Source organism: Macrobrachium nipponense, chromosome 37 (genome assembly GCF_015104395.2).
Source record: "Macrobrachium nipponense isolate FS-2020 chromosome 37, ASM1510439v2, whole genome shotgun sequence".
Classification (NCBI taxonomy): domain Eukaryota; kingdom Metazoa; phylum Arthropoda; class Malacostraca; order Decapoda; family Palaemonidae; genus Macrobrachium; species Macrobrachium nipponense.
Window position 1 is genome coordinate 31,185,653 of NC_061097.1, and position 9,933 is coordinate 31,195,585.

Below are 9,933 nucleotides of genomic sequence, written 5' to 3' on the forward strand. Positions count from 1 at the left end.
TTGACAAATGGTGAATGGGAACGTGGAAATAGGCGTCTTGCACGTCCAGAGAGGACCATCCAATCTCCTGGCGAAGCGCCGACATTACAGAGGCGGACGTTTCCATACGAAACTTCTTTTTCTGTACGAAGCGATTCTAGCGCTTACGTCCAGAACTGGCCTCCACCCCCCGATGCTTTGGTACTAGAAAAAGGCGATTGTAAAATCCCGGGGAGTGTGGGATCCTGCACAAGTTCGATGGCCTCTTTTTCCCACATTTGCTCCACCATTTGAAGGAGAGTCTTTCGCATTAACGGGTCTCTGTACCTCGCTGACAGTTCCCGAGGCGTAGATGTTAGGGGCGGGCTGTCGTCGAAGGGGATTACATATCCCTTCTTTAGGACCGACACTGACCAAAGGTCGGCTCCCCTTTGTGCCCATACTCCTGCAAAGTTCAGGAGTCTGGCGCCCATGGTGCTTGGAGGAGCAACAAGTCACTTCGATTTCTTGAAGGGCCTAAATGAAGACCTTCCTCTCTTTTCAGAGCTCTTCTTTCTGGCAGGGTACGAGCCGCTGCACCTCCACGAAAGGGCTGCTGAGTAGGACGAGATTCCTTCTTAACCGTCGACACTACCGTTCGCCTCCTTTCTTGGACGTTTGCGTAAGTAGGTCTTGTGTCGCCTTCTCAGTTAGCGAGCGAGATATATCCTTCCACTAACCTGAGAAGGAAAACAGATGATCTGATAGAGGGGCGAACAGTAAGGCAGTCCTCTGGCTCGGAGAAACCCCTTTCGATAAAAGGGGAACCATACACTGATCTCTTTTTCAGGAGACCAGCACCAAAAGGGAAGCCACTTCACCCGAACCGTCCTGTAACTGCCTTGTCCATGCAGGACAGGACGCTATGGAGAACTTTCTGGGTTTTTCAGAAACTCCGGATCCTTAGATTTGTTGGCCAGAACTCCGAGTGACCAATCCAGAAAATTGAACACCTCTAAAGTGACAAAAAGTCCCTTTAGAAAGTGGTTCAAACTCTGAAGTGCTCCACGTTCGCTCTGACCGATCCTAAGAGTGACGTCTAGAGGCCTCCACTAAACTGGAAAAGTCGGCATCTGCAGAGGCGGGTAAAGAAAGACCCATAGTCTCTCCTGTCCCATACCAAATATGACAATTTGTCCAAAATTGCATTTTTCCTAACTATACAAACCTGAGGTCCTTTTACAATAGGAAGGTACTAGCGGCAGCTGGATAGGTCGTAAGCTTCGAACAAGGGGTTCGGTAGTTAACTGCTTGTCCGACAGGCGCGCGCGCGCGACTGGGAGGTAAACAAATCACTTTTGCTTTTGGCCCAAGCAAAAACTGCAGAGTGAGGGTGGCATGAGGTGGGGCTATGTGTAAAAGGACCTCAGGTTTGTATAGTTAGGAAAAATGCAATTTTGGACAAATTGTCATTTGTTCCGACACGGCATACAAACCTTCAGTCCTTTTACAATAGGAAGACTCACTTCTTGGTGGGAGGAATCTGAGTCTTTTGTGAACAGACTGGTGTTCGCCCAACCTTGGAAGCCTCCCTGGTCGTAAGAGCGAGGGAGGGATCCAAGCCTCTGTCCGATTGATCGGGGTGTGCACCGCAAGGATCAATGGTCAGACCTCTGGACCGAGTACTAAGAGAGAGGCAAGCGTATCTCTTCGTACCAGCAATGTAAGAACTTGTTCCTGTACAGGAGCAAATATAAAGTCATGGGTTTGACTCTTGTAGGCATCCACTTCCCCCCCTTGTAGAAGGAAGTGGTGGATATTCTGCTCCTATCCCTAGTGGAGGGATAGGATGGGGCGGCTGTCATATAGCTCACCTCTGCATCTCGTCCTCATCCAGCGTAGTGACGACCGTGGCCCTCTGCCCACAGGTAGAGGAGGAGGAAAAGACGGGAAGAGGAGCCAGTCACTCACTCATTCACACATCCATCCACACTCACATCACCAGGACTCGATGCTGTTTCAGCCTGCGAGGGTCTGGGTTAGCTACACAACTTGTTGAGCAGCCACCACGGGTCCCAAGGAAAAGGTATCCAAGGACCTGTGGGCAATATCCCGAAGGTAGAAGGACGTAAAGGTAGTCTGGTTAGACCAGACCCCTGCCTTCAGGACCTGCGCCACGGAGAAGTTCTTACGAAACGCCAACGAGGGGGCCAATACTTCTGACTTCGTGAGCTCTCGACGGGACGTACGGATGTCGTCACTACCATCAGCCTCATACGCCCTCCTGATGAACTCACGCAGCCAGAATGAAAGAGTGTTCTTGGATACTTCTTTCTTGGTGACCCCGGACCCCTGCTAACGTAAGAGGCGTCGACAACTCAGGCCTGGAGGTGTCGAGTTCTCTTCAGATAGCGCCGTTTCTAGCGCCCTCACAGGGACAAGCAGCATCTCATCCGCATCATTATCGGTGAAGTCCATTAGGGAGGGAATCGTGAATGACTCGAACCTGTCGTCAGGGATCGACGGTTTCTGAGTCTTCGCAACGAAGTTCGGGACGAAATCGAGCGTCACGGATCCCCATCCCCTGGAGTGTCGTACATCATAGGAAAGACCATGAAGTTCCCCTACTCTCTTCGCTGATGCCAGGGCCAGCAAGAAGAGGGTCTTGAGGGTCAGATCCCTGTCTGACGACTCTCGGAGTGGCTCGAACGGCGTTCGAGTCAGACTCCTAAGTACGAGAGTCACATCCACGCAGGGGGCCTGAGTTCCCTGGGTGGGCAAGACCTTTCGAAGCTCCTCATGAGCAAGGAGATCTCGAACGAGTTCGAGATGTCCAATCCCCTCAGTTTCAGGAACGAGCGCCAAGGCGGCTCTGTATCCTTTGACTGTGGGGACTGAGAGGAGCTTCTCTCGGCGAAGAAAAACGAGGAAATCCGCTACCTGCTGAAGAGTGGCTCTGAGAGGAGATAGACCCCGTCTACGACACCAACCACAGAAGACGGCCCACTTCCCCTGGTACACAGCTGCAGAGGACTACGGACGTTTCCAGCCATCTCTGTTGCTGCGCTACGAGAAAAGCCTCTCATTCGCAAGAGATGGTGGATAACAGCCAGCCGTGAAGACGTAGGACTGGACTGCTCGGTGGTACCGCTCGACGTGTGGCTGGCGAGAAGGTTGTGCCAAGGGGGAATCTCTCTCGGTTCTCCTGCGAGAAGAGCCAGCAGAGGTCCGGATACCAAATGGCCTGTGGCCATGAGCCACCAGGATCATCCTGAGATTCGGGGTGACCAGTGCTCGACTGATCACCTTGCGAATCAGGCTGAACGGGGGAAAGGCATAGACGAAGAGGTTGTCCCACGGGTGTTGAAGAGCGTCCTCTGCAGCTGCCCATGGGTTCGGCACGGCCGAGAAGAACACCTGGAGCTTCCTGTTGTGCCGGGTGGCGAACAGATCCACGACTGGTCGCCCCCACAGGTCGAAGAGCCTTTCCGCCACGTCCTGGTGTAGAGACCATTCGGTCCCTATCACCTGATCCCGACGCTGAGCGTGTCTGATACTACGTTCCTCTTCCCTGGAATGTAGCGTGCGACAGCTCTATTGAGTGTGCCTCGGCCCACTCGTGCCACCTGCCGAGTCAACTGGTACAACGGGAGAGACACTAGCCCCCCTGTTTGTTGACGTAGGCCACCACCGTGTGTTGTCGCACATCAACAACCACTGAGTGTCCCATCAAGCGGTCCTGGAACTCTTGGAGAGCGAGGAACGCTGCCTTGAGTTCCAGTACATTGATGTGAAGGTGCTTGTCGTTCTCGTCCCACACTCCTGAAGTCAGCAACTCCTCCAGGTGTGCGCCCCATCCCCCGGTCGATGCGTCTGAGAACAGCTGCATGTCCGGGGGGGGGGGAGTGCGCAGAGGCACTCCTCTTAAGAGGTTCCTGTCGTCCAGCCACCAGGCTAGGTCCTGCCTCACCTCCTGTGTCAGTGACACTGGAAAGCTTGGGGGATCCGTCGCCTGTGACCAACTCTCCTTTAGTCTCCACTGAAGAGACCGCAGGTGAAGACGCCCGTGAGGGACTAGCTTCTCGAGTGACGACAGGTGTCCGATCACGACTTGCCATCGCTGAGCTACCTGTTCCTGCCGAGACAGGAACTGGTTGGCTGCCTCCCTGAATCTGCTGATCCGCGAGTCTGCGGGAAGACTCGCCCTGCTACCGTGTCGATCAGCATACCCAGGTACTTCATCCTCTGCTTGGGCTCGAGATCGGACTTTTCGAAGTTCACAACGATCCCCAGATCGCGACAGAACTCGAGCAGGTCGATCCCTGTCCTGTAGCAACTGCGAGCGGGAGCTCGCCAGGACTAACCAATCGTCGAGATACCTCATCAGACGTATCCCGTGCGAATGGGCCCAGGCAGACACCAGAGTGAACACTCGCGTGAACACCTGTGGGGCGGTTGAGAGACCGAAGCAAAGTGCCCTGAACTGGTACACCGTCCCGTCGAGGATGAAGCGGAGGTACTTTCTGGAGGACTGATGAATGGGTATTTGGAAATACGCATCCTTCAAGTCCACTGAAAGCATGAAATCGTTCTCCCTGATGGAGTCGAGCACTGAGCGTGCCGTCTCCATCGTGAAACCGGGTCTGGCGAACAAAGGCCGGAAACACCGGGGTTAGAGAGATCTATCACCGGGACGCCAGCCTCCCGTTTAGACTTTTCCACCAGGAAGAGTCGACTGTAAAAGCCGGTGACTGATCCGTGACGATTTCTACAGCTCTCTTGCTCAGCATGGTCTTGATCTCCTGTCTCAATGCTACGTCCTTCGATGACCCTGGAACGTACGACTGCGGTTGGACCGGGTTGGAGGTGAGGGGTGGCCGAGATTCGAAGGGTAATAGATATCCCTACCCGAAGGACATCTACCAATCCAGGTCTCGGCGCCGTAGCGCTGCCAAGTTGCCCAATGGCTGGCCAGGCACCCCCCCACTTCCGGCAGCAGGTGAGGGGGAACGCCGTCCCTAGCGTTTCCCCCCTTTCTTCGACTTCTTCCCAGAGCCTCCACGGAAGGAGGAGGGCTGGGAGGAGGGACTGGTTACGGCTCCCCTTGGTAGAAGTCGAAGAAGACAGAGTCTTTCCCCGGGGCTTCGACGCAGCTACCGTCTTAGCCACCGAGGAAGCGCTAGCCGAGCTCTTAGACTTGGCCGCAGTCCGAGGCTGCCCAGAAGCCATTCGAGACTGCCTGGTGGAACCAGACGTCACTGTCGTCAGTGCGCCGTCTGTCCACCGCAGCGTCACCATCTCTCCTGGGAAGAGAGACGTGGAACTTCGTAAAGGTCCGTTGCGAAGTCCCAAACGCCGCTTCACGCCCGGCCCGCCCTGGAAACTAAACCCGAGTAAGGACAGCGTCCCTTCGTCGGAGAACCAGGTTGGCCCACAGGTTCACCGTCTGGTGGTCAAGGAAGGAGATGGCTCTTCCTCCAGACTGGCAAAGTCTCCTGAAGGCCGAGTCATCTTCGGGAGAAAGAAATTTCCCCCGGAGTTGGCTGCGACCTTAGATACTGTGAGGGACCACAGATCTAGCCAGGAGAACGGCCTGGCAAGCTGCCATGGGCGGTAGATTCCAGGCCGAGTGCCTCTTGCTGCGAGAACCACAGGTTCTCGGACAGGAGCTGCTGCAGAGACACACCCGGAGTCAGCCTGGCTAACTCCGGGTTCACCTGTTTGGGCGGCATCGGGTCTTCGGATGGCACGTAAAAACGCCGCTGTCGCAGCAGAGGAGGTGGAAGCAGCTTGCTCGACCTGCCAGACTTGAGCGAACCGTCTTGTCCGGAGACAAGCGATTCAACCTGGTCCAGCACTGAGTCCGCAAGCTCAGAACGCGGCAAACCCACCGTCGGTCTGGTTCCCTCTTCGGGCCCCAGAACGACTCGAGCCGGGACGTGGGCTCGGATGGTGGGAGCGGCGATCCTTCCCCGAGGTCAGTTGTGCTGACGAATCAGCGCAATAACCTCGGCAAAGTTCCTCTGGATCTCAGGAGTGACTGCGTCCTGCGGAGTCGGACCGTCCAGTCCCTCAAACAGGAGCATCTCCCGAGACCCTCCTCCCTCAAGGGGAGGAACAGCGACAGACCCCTCTCGGTCCTCCTCCAACCACCCGTGCGTACGACCTGGCTGGCCCCGAGAACCGTGCCTGGTACGTACGACGACGTGGTGGGATCCTGAGGGGCGCAACCCCTCACGATCACTCCTCAATACCTCGCCCCTGCCCCGGTGTAACCCGAGAGGTTGAAGGTATGGGAGAGGCAGACCTGACGCTCCCTCCCTGCTCGATGCTGGCAGAACAGCGGGCTTGGCAAGACTGCAGGCGATCGCCAACCCGCAGTGGCGATCGAGCTGCAGACCTAGTCGAGCCGTCTCGCTGTGGAGAACGGCTGGACCGAGAACAGCGGCGGCCCCGGTCTCGTGTGTCAGAGGAGCTGGTGCTGGTCGCCGTACCCGATCGCTCTCTGTGAGAGTGACGGTCAGGCGACCGCGAGCTCCACTGTCACGGTGAGATCGGTGCGTATCCTCACGGTGCGTCAGTTCGCTGGTACCAGCCGTGGCTGGTTGCCGGCGAACGGGGGGACCTCGGTCCCAGCCTCAGCCCGTGGCCGGTCATGGACCGTCACGTCCCGCCCGGGTAGCCAGCTGCTCGCCGCGAGAGCGAGAGCTGGTCTGGTGAGAGTCGCGTGAGCGGCTGTCACCAGTCTTCCGCTCCGTGCCGTGAACCTGACGCTGAGCGGTGACTCAGAGGTCTGGTTCTTGGCTGTACGGCCGCTGTTAGGCGAGGTAAGCTACACTCGGTACCTCTCGCGAACGAGAGGCCGAGACGGACCCTGCTGCTGTGGTCGAACCACTGACAGCAGGTGAGGAAGTGCCGGTGTTAGCCGGCACTCCTCTGGTCCCCGTAGTCTTCTTCCTTGCGAAGAAGAGACGGGTCCTGCCCCCGAAGGAGGCAGGGTGACCAGCGGAAGAACCCCCGTCTCACCAGGGCGAGACGGGCCCTTAGAAGTTCCCGAAGGAGACTCTTAGGGGGGGGGCGGAGGGCGACCTTCTTCTTCTTCGGCGGGGTGAGCCTTAGGAGAAAAGAAGGGGAAGAGGCGGCAGACGACGACGACGACGAAGAAGACGATGAAGACGACCCACGACACCTTCTCCTCTTCTTCTTCTTCTTCTTCGTCAAACCTCCTCAGGACCGACGTCAGATCTGTCATCCAGAGCGGAGCCGGGGCTGCTGTTGCCGAAGCAACAGGGCCCGGACGCACCTGGTCCCGAAACAGATCAGCATCGGGAGCAGCGGCGCCAGGAAACAGGACAACAACATCCAGCAGGTGCAGGCATCACAGGAACGGCAGAAGAAGAACAGCCGAGGAGCAGGTACAGAACGGCAGCAGTGGTCAACGTCACGTTCCGTGGACCAGCAGCTGGGCAGGTACGGCAGGTACGGCAGAACGGTGTAAGCGGTCCCATGATAGGCGGACCCAGCGGCACAGACATCACCTAAGGTACCGGTGGAGGGGTTCCAGGGGCGAGCTCTTCGGGCACAGACGACAGTCCGGTCGCGGCAGCACGCAAACCCCAGGTGGCGGCATCACACTCCCCGAGGTACGGCGACTGGCCCCTGCACCGATGTAGTGGTGTCACAGAGACCGGCCCGGTGCCGGGGTTGTATCACCAGGTGAGGATGGTGAAGCGTAGGCCGGTGGTTGTTAGGGTCGTGGTGGTGGTCGTGACCGTAGCATGGGTGACCGCCACGGAGCCAGCGAGATGGTAGAGCAGCCCCTGGACACTCGGCACGCCCTGCAGCCCCAACGATGCCCACACCTGTCCGAGGTCATCCTTCGCTGGCAACCGCACCTGAGGAGGCAAAAGTCGGGTGATTAGGGGGATCCTCTACCCGTTCGCGCGAAGACGAACGGATAAAGAGGACCCAGAGTACAACTCGACGTCAGGGTATCTAGCGCCCTCCTCCACACTCGACAAGTCAGGAGAGGAGAAGGACCTAGAAACCCCCCCTCGAAGGGGAAGGCGCGATACGTTGGAAGTTTGAGCGCGGGCGGCAGGAAAGAAGACGAAGTGTCCGTCACCAAAGGAGTCGCGGGAGAGAGCTTTCCGACGACTCCTTTGCAGGCCTTCGCTTCTTCCTGCCCTCATACAAAGTCCACTGCGCCTCCGACCAATTATTGCAAACATCACATGGCTCGGCTCGGGTTGCATTCGCGCCCCGACACCGATGCACACAAAATATGAGGGTCTATCTCCGGGAAAGAGCGGAACTTCCCGCATTTACGCCCTTCGGTACCCGGGCATAGTCTCCGTGGGGTAGCGAGGCGAGGAGATTCCATCATTAATCAAAAACACTTCAAATATTATGAAAAGAGAGAAATGATTGTACTTACAATGAATTCTTTCATACACAAACACAACATATACTCAAGAAAGCAAACGACGAAAAACCGGCAGAGAAGCGTCGAACACACACGTCCACTCGCTGTGAGGCCGAAAGCAAAAGTGATTTGTTTACCTCCCAGTCGCGCTCGCGCGCCACTGTCGTGGACAAGCAGTTAACTACCGAACCCCTTTTTCGAAAGCTTACGACCTATCCAGCTGCCGCTAGTACCTTCCTATTGTAAAAGGACCGAAGGTTTGTATGCCGTGTCGGAACAAACCTCTCTTCCCGTGCAATCTGGAAGGAGGCATGCAGAATCCCGTCTTTCCTAACTCCTTCTTCTTGTCCATCCAAGAATCTAAAGAATGGAGTGCCTTCTCATTGATATCGCAGGCTTCATTTTCAAAAGGCCGACGATTTAGCCGTAGCTGAGCTCGAAAAGAGCGAACGAGGAGAAGGAGGAGCCGCAGGACTAAGAGAATCTCCAAAACTCTTGTAGTAGTAATGAGGCCAAGACTTTATAACTAGAAAGTCCCTCATTAGCAGGAGGTTCGTCGTCAGACAACTCGCTAAACCCTCGATCAGACGAAGGAGAAAGTTCACGTTTGGAGGGAGAGTCCTTCCAAGACCTCCTATGTTCTGAAGGAGAGGAGCTCCTATTTGGCGAAGAGTCATAACCTCCAGGAACGAGTCCCCGACTCTTGACTCCTGGCTCTTGACTCTTGCCTCCTGACTCCTGCCTCCTGGCTCCTGACTCCTGCCTCCTGACTCCTGCCTCCTGACTCCGGACTCCTGAACTCCGGACTCCTGCCTCCTGACTCCGGACTCCTGGCTCCTGCCTCCTGACTCCTGCCATCCTGCTCTTGGCTCCTGGCTCCTGCCATCTTGGCTCCTGCCTCCTGCCTCTTGCCTCCTGGCTCTTGCCTCCTGGCTCTTGCCTCCTGGCTCTTGCCTCTTGCCTGGATGCCTCCACACTCTTGGCTCTGGGCTCCTGCCTCCTGGTTTTGACTCCTCACTCCTGGCTCTTGGCTCCTGCCTCCTGGGTGACTCCTCACTCCTGGCCGGTGCCAGACGTCTGATTGTTTCATCCAGGTTCGTACCGGAAACCTCACCTCGAGTAGGAGTATCGATCCTGGAGGTAGATACCTCCATACGTCTGGAGGATCTTTTAATAGGAAGGGAAGTGTCTTTCCTTCTAGGGAGGCTCCTTTGACAGGACTCCTACAAACGACGAAATCTGTTCCTGCATCGCCATCATGAACCTCTTAGTAGCCTCCTCTTTATCCTCTTCGGGAGGAGGGAAGGAGGAGGGGAGGAGTCCATAGCCTCCACCTCCTGCCTCCTTCTCACTCTGGTTGAAAGAATGGCTCTTCTTGCCTTCTTCACTCCCGATGGGACTCCTCAGGGAAGTTTTCAGGGCTCGAGTCAATAGTCGGCGCCCTCCAACTCCTCTTGAGAGGCCGAGATCGATCGGAATCTCTCCAATCACGTCTCGGTGATGAAGATCCCGACGACGAGAAAACACTCACGTAGGACGCTTTTACAATA